General features: G+C 35.4%; 1 pseudogene; it reads left to right on the top strand.

Annotated features, from left to right (window-relative positions):
* Positions 1–259: 259 nt before the first annotated feature.
* Positions 260–2568, top strand: LOC109215657 (annotated as a pseudogene).
* Positions 2569–11597: the final 9029 nt, after the last annotated feature.

Here is an 11597-nt window from a genome sequence, read left to right on the forward strand (position 1 = left end):
TTATGATATATGTCATACTTTTTGTATTAGTCATAGTTGAATTATAATTTATAAATATTTTAAATAGATTATTTGTTTTAATTTTGTGATGTTAATGTAATTTTTATAATTATTTTTTATTTTATAATTTATACTATCTTAAAATTCTTAATATTAGTAAAATTTAAAGATCCGTGGGACGTCCCGTGTCTCGGGGCTTACGCCTCGCCTCGTTAGAGGTAAAACACCTCGTTTCGCCTCACACCCCGCCTTTTAAAACATGGTATATAATGGTAATTATTCGCATGAAGCAACTATTTTTGGGAAAAATAATGCGGCAGGGATAAGGTATAAATATTTTAAATTTAATATCCAACTCCGAGTATGAGCAGGTTAATGATATGTTTCAATAATTAAAGGGGCAGAATTTGGATAGAACACGAACGTCTTTAATCCTTATAACGATAAAATAGAACACAAAAAAGGTCATGATACAATCCCAAATAGAGTTTTAAAAGGAAACAAACTCTTTATATGAGGGGGAGAAGGTTATCACGCTCTTGACACTTTCAACAGTCCCCAGTCTCTACGTATACATTACAATCCTTGAATCTAGGCTTTGTTCGCTACTACGTATTTATATATTTTAGCTATATAAATAGCTCATTCTCCCATTGTTCATAATGTACTTGTAAGCTACACACAAAGAGTTATCTCTTCATTAACCAAGAAGAGTGAGGAAATTTTTTTATTGTGTTCAGAAGAGACGATTCAGTTGGCTTTTACATTTGGCCTCCTAGGTATAAAAAAAATACAATATATTTGTTGGTTTATTTTCCCTTTATTCTTTTCTCTTTTTATTAATGGTTACCACCCTCTTTCTATATATGTACGAAGCCATCTACAAAGCTTGAAACCCTACAAATTAAGCATTTTTTAAGGGGAAAGTAGACACTGAGAATCGAACTCACACATATTGTGGGTCCAACAATTATGGATTTTATTTTTTCTCTAACTCTTTTTGTGTTATCGCCCATATTCACTAGTCTCTTTAACAGAAATCATCCCCGCTTCATTATTTTCAGCTTAGAAACATTTGTATCGAAACACATTTCATTGTTTTAGACATTTATTCTTAATACCTCACTAAGTTTGAATTTCCTTTTTTTGATTTATTTTAGGCAACATTGTCTCCTTCATGGTCTACCTTGCACCAGTGTAAGTAATTTTCCTAAAGCCATGCAATGGTTTTTCTTTTTCTTTTTTTTTCCTTCAGAGAGGGAAAAAAATTATGAAGTGGGTTGTTGAAGTAATGCTGTATGGTGGTCCGGGCCCGGGCCTAAATGGGCTAAACGGGCCGGGCTAAACGGACATGGGCTTAACGGTCCTGGGCTCTGGCGGTTCCGGGCTTCACGGTCCCGGGTTTCGTGGGCTGGTCCCAGCCCGGCCCACCATTGAGCATTATGTTGAAATGATAAAATTTGGTTGCAGGCCAACGTTTTACAAAATTTACAAGAAGAAATCAACGGAAGGGTTCCAATCAGTTCCTTACGTGGTTGGCTTATTCAGTGCCATGCTTTGGACTTACTATGCATTTCTTAAACCTGATACCACTCTTCTCATTACCATTAACTCTGTTGGCTGTTGCATTCAATTTTTCTACATCTGCTTCTTCCTTTTTTACGCCACAAAGAAAGCCAAGGTATTGCATGCGACAAATTTCTAATTCATTTCGTTGACTTGTTTCCTATATTGAATATTCAAATATTATTTCAATACTAATTATTGAACATTTTTCTTTTTTTGGTGNTGACTGCAGCGACAAGTTATAAAGACCAAAAGTGTGGAGTACATGCCATTTCTCCTATCATTTTTCTTGACATTAAGTGCCGTTATGTGGTTTTTCTATGGTCTACTACGCAAAGATTACAATATTGCTGTAAGTTTATAAATCAAAAAAAAAAATCATTTCGTTCCTTTTTTAATAAATGTCCTAATGACTTCTCTTTAATTTCCAAAATAGATTCCAAACGTGCTGGGATTCACCCTTGGAGTGCTCCAAATGGTGCTTTACGTGATTTACAAGAACGCGAAGAAGGTCACAAAAGAAGTAAAAATAGCAGAAAAAGAAAATACAGTAACAATTGTGGAAGAGCATAAGATTTCTGAGGACAAATTAAAAGAGCAGATTATTGATGTTGTGAAGTTGAGTGCAATGGTGTGTTCAGAAATAATTCCAATAGTTCCTGAGCTGAACGAAATTAATATGCCTCAACTCAGTGGGATTATTAATGGAGAGAAGATAAAGCCAAAGGAAACCATAGAGGCCTCTGTTGAAGTCTGAACCTGCAGCTAATTAATATGATAATGGCTTGGTTAATTAAGTGATATTATTATCTAACTAATGTTATTGATCATGTTATGTATTCCAGATATTATTTCATAGCTAGGTCCTCACTAAGTGTAATTTAGGCAGGGCAAAAGCTCTGATTGTGTGTGCCTAAGTTAATTAATTATGTCTTTTATCTTTTGATTCTATTCGATTTGTAGCTAAAATATTATCTATTAATGAATCTTTCAGTTCCAACACAGTCTCCTACCTTTTTTTCTCAATCTCTAATTGCTAAATTCTTTGTTTTCTATTCCTTCGCTTTCATTACTTTAAACTGAACAACAAAGATTAAGTGAAAAGATAAAAAGGCTTTCGTTTAATTGCATGCAAGTATATATGTGAAATTAAATGACAACTACACTTTACGTGTGTGGCCATGCAAGAAAGGGGTTGAGAGAAAAAAAGAAAATAAAACAAAAAGAAAATGAAAAAAAATAAAATAAAAACGACGAACAGAATAAGTCTAGAATATGACTCCAAGAAGATGGGAAAGCACACTCGTGCAATATATGCTTTTGCAATGTTTGCTTAACCTACAGTGGCTTTGAGCAAGTTGCTTCAATTTTTCTCCTCAAAATAAAATGAATTTCCTTAAAAAGAATGTCTACGAAATTAATTAAACAAAGAATATATAAGGAAATGTTAAATTACTCATTTAAAAAAATTATTAATAAACGAATAGATTAAAAGAATTGTTACAAATAAATCAAAATAAGAGAGATAAGTAATATTGTAAACTACAAGAAAAATTAATGTAATGAAGCCAAACTTAAAGGAATGTTTATAAACTTGATATAACCTAATAATTAAGTGATTTGTTTAAGTTCATGTATTTAACCGGAAAAGGAGACAAATATTAACTTTTGCGACATACTTTCAAAGATGATACAAATTTTTAACTTTACACAACTTCTGTTGATCTCAAACTGGCAATTAAATTGGCCCGTCAAGAATATTTTCTCTTTTTATTCAGTATTTCACCTTATTAATGTAACACGTCATCATGTTCGAATAAGGACAAAGATCTTAATTAAGCGACAAATCCAACATAATAGCTTAAAATATGACACAAAAGATGACATGGGGCTGGGGCATGAGAGTTGGATTCATGGCCAAGATTGTCGGTAAAGTTTCCTTTTCATTAATTGGCGTGAAATACATACTTTCGTTATATACTTTTCATCACATTTTATGTAAAAACGTTACATGAACATAGTTTTTGAGATATCAAAAAGTTGAACTTATGCAAGTAAAGCCAGATTTATATGCAAAGTGCCAAAATTATTATTTTAAATAAGTGACTGTGAGCAGAGGCGGATTCGGGATTTAAATTGTATGGGTTCAACCTTTAAGATTTTTAGCATTGAACTCATTATATTTTTAAAACTATGGGTTCAAATATACTATTTGTTGCAATTTTAGTAAGTTTTGCACATAAATTTATGTTCCGTATCGAAAGTTATGGTCTACATACGCCCCTGACTATGAGTTTCACATTGTTGAAATGTCAAAGTCCCACATCGGTGGGAGACTTCATTTGGGGGAGGATTTCTCCCTATAAAAGGAGGCCTAATGTTTAGGATTTAAATACACCTCTCATTTGCCTTCTCATTTGTTTAAGGCATTTGTATCTTCTCTCTTTGGTATTATTTCACTTGTATTTTTGGAGTGGAATAAAATATTGGTTGTGTCCGAGGAAGTAGGCAATTTGTCCGAACCTCGTAAATTCTGGTGTTCCTTTTATTGTTGCTTTATTGTCTTATTTATTATTTAGTGGCTGCCATATTTTTGGTATAGTAGTTGTGACTCATTCACACTATATACATTTGGCTTCCGCAACAATTGGTATTAGAGCCAAGGTACTGTCTAAGTATGCTCTGTGGATTGCAGCATAGTCTGATCTTCCACATCAGAAAAGATTTATCTCGGTAACTGAGTCAAGGTTCTGTTTGAGTATGCTCTGTGGTTGCAGCTTAGTCTGATCTTCTACATCAGAAAGGAAATAATCTTGATTTGTGTCGTCAGCTATTAAATAATATTTGTGTCAAAATGGGAGACAATAAACAAGAAGAATCTACATCAAGTGTCAGCAATACGCCATCATTGGCATCTTCGCTTATGACAAGAATTGTGTCAAATGCGAAATTTGCGGTAGAAATTTTGACGGGTCCGGACATTTTGGGATGTGGAAAGGCGAGGTTCTAGATGTCCTTTTTCAACAAGGGCTAGATCTGGCCATTGAAGAAAAGAAACCAGATGTTATTGGAGAAGAAGATTGGAAGATTCTCAACCGTGTTGCTTGCGGTACCATTCGATCCTACCTTGCTAGAGAGCAGAAATATCTATACACAAAGGAAACTTCTGCAAGTAAATTATGGAAAGCACTAGAGGATAAATTTTTGAAGAAAAACAGTCAAAACAAATTGTACATGAAGAAGAGACTGTTTCACTTCACCTATGTTCCTGTTACCACGATGAATGAACATATCACCAGTTTCAATAAGTTGGTCACAGATTTGCAAAATATGGATACAACTTATGATGATGGTGACTTGGCCTTGATGTTGTTGGCGTCACTTCCTGATGAGTACGAGCACCTTGACACTACTCTACTCCATGGAAATGACGAAGTTTCTCTCAGAGAAGTTTGTTCGGCTTTGTACAGCTATGAACAAAGAAAGCGAGAAAAACAGAAGGGCGGAGAAGGATAAGCACTGTTTGTGAGGGGTCGTCCTCAAAATCAAACGAGGACAAAGAAAGGAAGATCTAAGTCAAGATCTAAACCCAGCAAAGATGAATGTGCCTTTTGTCGAGAAAAGGGGCACTGGAAGAAACACTGTCCGAAGTTGAAGAATAAGGCCAAACATAACAATGGAAAGGCCATTATGGATTCAAATGTAGTTTATTGTGATGATTCAGACTTCTCATCAGTTACAACAGAGCCATCAACATCATCAGACATATGGTTGATGGACTCAGCTTGTAGCTATCATATGTGTCCCAACAGGGACTGGTTCGTGGAATTTCAAGAAGGAGAATATGGAGTCATCCACACAGCGGACAACAGCCATCTTACCTCATATGGAATTGGTTCAATACGATTAAGGAACCATGATGGAATGATTAGAATATTAACAGATGTTCGATATGTACCGGATTTGAAGAAGAATCTTATCTCTGTGGGAGACCTAGAATCAAAAGGGTTCAAAATCGTTGCAGAAAATGGAGTGATGAGAGTATGCTCTGGTGCACTAGTGGTAATGAAGGCTAATCGGAAGAACAATAACATGTACCGCTATCGTGGTAGTACAGTTATTGGGACAGCGACAGTGACGTCCAGTGACGATAAAGAGGCAAAAGCAACCAGGCTATGGCACATGCGCTTGGGATATGCTGGAGGAAAATCCTTGAAGACTCTATCAGATCAAGGATTGTTAAAAGGAATAAAGACTTGCAACTTGGAGTTTTGCGAGCATTGTGTCAAAGGGAAACATACAAGGGTTAAATTTGGTACAGAAATCCATAATACTAAAGGCATTTTGGATTATGTACACTCTGATGTTTGGGGTCCTTCCAAAACACCTTCATTGGGTGGGAAGCACTATTTTGTAACCTTTATTGATGATTTTTCCCGAAGAGTATGGGTGTATACAATGAAGAGCAAAGATGAAGTGCTGGGAATTTTTCTCAAATGGAAGACGATGGTGGAGAATCAAATAGGCAGGAGGATCAAGTGTATTCGCACAGACAATGGAGGTGAATACAAAAATGATCATTTCAATAAGGTATGTGAAAATGATGGCATCGTCCGACACTTCACTGTCAGACATACACCACAACAGAATGGAGTAGCAGAACGTATGAACCGGACCTTGCTGGAGAAGGTACGATGTATGTTGTCCAATACTGGCTTGGGCAAAGAATTTTGGGCTGAGGCAATTACATATGCATGCCACCTCATTAATCGTCTACTATCTGCTGCTATTGATGGTAAGACACCGTTTGAAAAAATGGTATGGAAAGCCTGCTGTAGATTATGACTCTTTGCACGTGTTTGGCTCAACTACATATTATCATGTGACAGAGTCAAAATTGGATCCAAGGGAAAAGAAGGCTATTTTTATGGGGATTACTTCTGGAGTCAAAGGATATCGCTTATGGTGTCCTATGACAAAGAAAGTAATATTCGGCAGGGATGTTACCTTTGATGAATCTGCTATGGTAAATAAGGTAACAGAAGATACCAAACAAAATGAAGGTGTTTCTAAGCAGGTGGAGTTTGAGGGAAAATTTATTTTTCCTACACAAGAAGCAGAGGAGGAAACAAATGAAGATTATCCTCTGGAAGGAGAGCCAGTAGAGGAGATTCCAACTCAGGAACCTCAACATCAACTTGAATCAATAGCAACCAGCAGGCCAAAAAGGACAATAACGAAACATGTTCGTCTCATAGAGACAGTTGCTTGTGCAACCTCAATTGTAGCTGATGATGTTTCTACCACTTATAAAGGTGCAGTCCAAAGTTCAGAAGAAGATAAGTGGAGGATTGCCATGAATGATGAAATACAGTCCCTTCATCAGAATCATACATGGAGATTGGCCAATCTCCCGAAGGGAAAGAAATCAATTGGGTGCAAATGGGTATTTGCAAAGAAGGAAGGCTTTTCTAACCAAGTAGATGTTCGCTGCAAAGCAAGATTGGTGGCCAAAGGATATGCTCAAAAGGAGGGAATTGATTACAATGAAGTGTTTTCTCCAGTTGTAAAACATTCCTCCATTCGAATTATGTTGGCTTTGGTAGCACAATTGGATTTGGAACTAGTTCAGATGGATGTAAAAACTGCATTTTTACATGGAAACTTGGAAGAGGAAATCTACATGACTCAGCCAGAAGGATTCAAAGTTGCTGGAAAGGAAAATATGGTGTGCGAACTTGAAAAATCGTTATACGGATTGAAATAATCTTCTAGACAATGGTACAAGTGATTTGACAAGTTTATGTTGCTACAAGGGTACAAGAGAAGCAAATACGATCATTGTGTGTTTTTGCGCAAGCTTAAAGATGGTTCCTTTATATATCTTCTCCTATATGTTGATGATATGTTGATAGCTTCCAAGAATTCGGAAGAAATTGATAAGTTGAAGATTCAACTAAAGAAGGAGTTCGAGATGAAGGATCTGGGTGAGGCAAAGAAAATTTTTGGCATGGAGATAATAAGAGATAGGCGTTCAAAGAAACTCAGTTTATCTCAGAAAGAATATTTGAAGAGAGTACTACAACGTTTTGGCATAGATGACAAAACTAGGCCAGTTAGTACTCCACTTGCTCCCCATTTTAAGCTGAGTACTACTATGTCGCCAAAGGATGAAGCTGAACGAGAATATATGTCAAAGGTACCATACGCAAATGTTGTTGGTAGCTTGATGTATGCAATGGTCTGTACGAGACCTGACATTTCACAAGCTGTTGGAGTTATTAGCAGATATATGCATAATCCAGGAAAGGAGCACTGGCAAGCTGTGAAGTGGATTCTACGGTATATTCATAAAACTGTAGATGTCGGGTTAGTTTTTGAACAGGAAAACAATCAGTCTGTAGTTGGATATTGTGACTCAGATTTTGCGGGTGATCTGGACAAACGAAGATCAACTACTGGTTATGTGTTTACTTTTGCAAAGGCACCAGTTAGTTGGAAGTCTACTTTGCAGTCAACATTGCTTTGTCTATAACAGAGGCAGAGTACATGGCTATTACAGAGGCTGTGAAGGAGGCAATTTGGCTTCAAGGATTGCTAAAGGAGCTTGGTGTTGAACGAAAAGGTATCACAATTTTTTGTGCTAGTCAAAGTGCTATTCAATTAGCGAAGAACCAAGTTTATCAGCAAGGACGAAGCACATTGATGTTCGGTATCATTTCGTACGAGAAATCATAGAAGAATGTGGAGTCACGGTGAAGAAAATTCATACTACAGAGAATCCTGCTGATATGCTGACAAAAGTGGTGACTGCGGTCAAGTTTCAACATTGTTTGGATTTGATCAACATTGTTGAACACTGAAGATTGAAGATGAAGACACAACCAAAATTTGTTATTGAGAGAAAATTGAAGATGTGGAATTTTGCCAAGTTGGAGATTTGTTGAAAAGTCAAAGTCTCACATCGGTGGGAGACTTCATTTGGGGGAGGATTTCTCCCTATAAAAGAAGGCCTAATGTTTAGGATGTAAATACACCTCTCATTTTCCTTCTCATTTGTTTAAGGCATTTGTATCTTCTCTCTTTAGTATTTTTCACTTGTATTTTTGGAGTGGAATAAAATATTGGTTGTGCCCGAGGAAGTAGGCAATTTGTCCGAACCTCGTAAATTTTGGTGTTCCTTTTATTGTTGCTTTATTGTCTTATTTATTATTTAGTGGCTGCCATATTTTTGGTATAGTAGTTGTGACTCATTCACACTATATACATTTGGCTTCCGCAACACACATATCTTTTTTATTTTCTCTCTACTTATAAAAGAACGAACTTCTATATTAAGTGAGCCCCAAAAAATTATTCTTCTGGAACAATCAGGCCCTCAAGTTCTTAAAAAGAAACCGGTTTCATTCTTTTTAGAATAGATTAAAAGGAAAGTGTGAGTAATGAAACAGCAGGAGCTGAGTATCATTTTTATGAGTTATATTTAAAAAATTATTGCAATCATTCTATTCTTAATAATGTGTAATAATGTGATTAAGCTTAGTTTTTTACCGTGACAGATCCAGATTATTAAACACAAATTTTCTTAATATTTACAGACCTTGCAAGTTGCATACATAGAAAAGTTAGCATATATGGCAGGCAAAGAAGACATAGATAGGGTAATGTCTTTTTCCTTTCAATGAAGTCTATCCACTTGTTCTAACCCCTCTCACATTTGTGAACAATTTTTTTCAGAAACACTTAATAGTTTGATATATTTCTCCCTTCAAGCATTGGCTCGGCAGTAAGATGCCAAAGCCAAAAATAGAAAAATCCTTAGAGATTGAGATTCCTATGTATAGTGTTCAATGACTAGAAAGCAAGAAGAATTCGACTTGAATATGGCCCCACCAAAGCCATATCAATGTCTGGTACTTATATGGTGACAAAGTTAGGGGATGGATATTCTTCAAGTACAATAATGAATGAGCATAACCAATCATGTTGGTCAAATTTTATGTTAGATTTTGCTTTAACAAAGCATGGGGCTTAAAAAGCTGTGTGTTTATTACGTACAAAGGACTGCTGATTGAGGTTTATGTAGTGTTGGTGGGTCCATGTTTAATTCGTTAAGGCAAATTGTCTGACGCTTAGAATAGATTAATCTTGTCTTAATTAAAATAGTAGTTAGGATTATAAGTGGGGGTGTTAATTAAATGCGCAGGTTTCATCAAAGTTGAAGTCATGACCTAATTAATTCGACTAAAGCTTATATCAGGTTAAGAATTTGTTGAGAAATGTGTCATAACTCTATCAAATTTTTATATAGAATTTTCTTTAAAAAATATTGTGTTGAAGTATTTGGAATTCTCTTGCGGGATATAATATTTAATAGTATATGAAGTGCTCCATATTTATTAAATTTAAATAATGGTTTGTATGATCACTTTCTCATCAAGTGTTACTCAAATGCGTCAATCTCTTTGTTTTTCCATATTCATATCATATGTTAAGATCTATTAAATTATTATATCTTTCGAATGTGAAGTGATTATTATTATTTAGGTATCCTATTGATTTTTATGTTTAATTACTAAATTTGGTTAACCTTGAAAGTGTAAATCAACGAAACATTATTGTCAGACGACAAAAAAAATAACTATTATGTGTTATTAAGAAAATTCTCTCATAGAAATAATTTAATAGATAATATGTTTGTCATTTTTTTTTATATTTTTACTAAACATAGATTTACTTATCAAAAATTTAATTAAGTAAGATTGAAATAATATTTAAGTAACAAAAAACCCGAAAACCTCCAAAAATTTGACAAAACCAAACCAATTCAAACCGATATGATTTAGTTTGATTTTGGTAAAAAACGAACTAACCCGTCCATGTACACCCCTACACTGCACCATATCTTTTGGTAGTAACTCTATCCATTTAACTCAAGTCCGAATATCCTATGGTAGTAACTCTATCCATTTAACTCAAGTCCGAGCCGCGGTTGCATTTTTATCTATTAAAATCGACACTCTAAATGTAATCGTCCAGCCCTCTAGTGATATTGTCTGCTCATGGCCTAGGTCTTCACGGGTTTAAAACGTATCACTAGGATTTAAGGCTTGTTAAATAATATACCCAGAATTTTTGCCGATGTGGAACTCTGTCTAAAGTTTGAGTATTGCACTAAATGTGTTAAATAGATAAGATATCATTTTTGAATGACCTAAAGCAAGTCGAATCGATAACACATTATCCTATATTTCAGTTCCTCGTTTACTTTTCTTTCGTGGTTCGTGTAATACGTTCTTTTGTGGTTCACCAGGCCGCAAGAGTCAAAGAATAGACCAGATTATCTTCATTAATTTGTGCTGTGGAAAGATAAGGCCTAATCTTTACCGAAAATGTGGCAGAAAGAGCAATATTAGAGTAGCCCCATATTTGAAACAACATATAGAGGATAGCGTATTCCACCATCAAGAATCCAGCTAATTTAATTTGAATGGGATCACAGCTTTCAAGTTGCACTATCTCTTACCTTTTTGACTTTGAAATTATTCCTTCCACGACCACGAGTACTCTTTCTCATAATAGGTTTACATCTCTGGATTACTTCTTACCCTTGCCTCTGATCTCCACTTACTTTAAATTTTATCCTTTCCAATTTTGTTATACTTAATCATGTGAATCTACAGGTTGAGTAATTCCTGAATATTGAAGGAGAGACTACTTCACTAGATTTACTTTAAACAAGTGACGGAATATTTATGCCATTTATGAGCCTTGGAGCAACTGTAAAGTTGTCTCTATGTGACATATAGATCACAGTTCGAGCCGTAAAAACAATCACTGATGCTTACATCAGGGTATATTATCTATATCACACCTTTTAGGATGCGGCCCTTCCCGAACGCTGTGAACGCGGGATACTTTTTTCACCGCACTGCCTTTTCTTTATGAAAGAGTATGAACCGGGAAAAAGAAAGGCTCAATCTTAAGTGCGCTAAGAGAAGGGTGGACTTTGAGCCGATTAGAAAGGTTTA

This window comes from Nicotiana attenuata, unplaced genomic scaffold (assembly GCF_001879085.1).
Source record: "Nicotiana attenuata strain UT unplaced genomic scaffold, NIATTr2, whole genome shotgun sequence".
NCBI lineage: Eukaryota > Viridiplantae > Streptophyta > Magnoliopsida > Solanales > Solanaceae > Nicotiana > Nicotiana attenuata.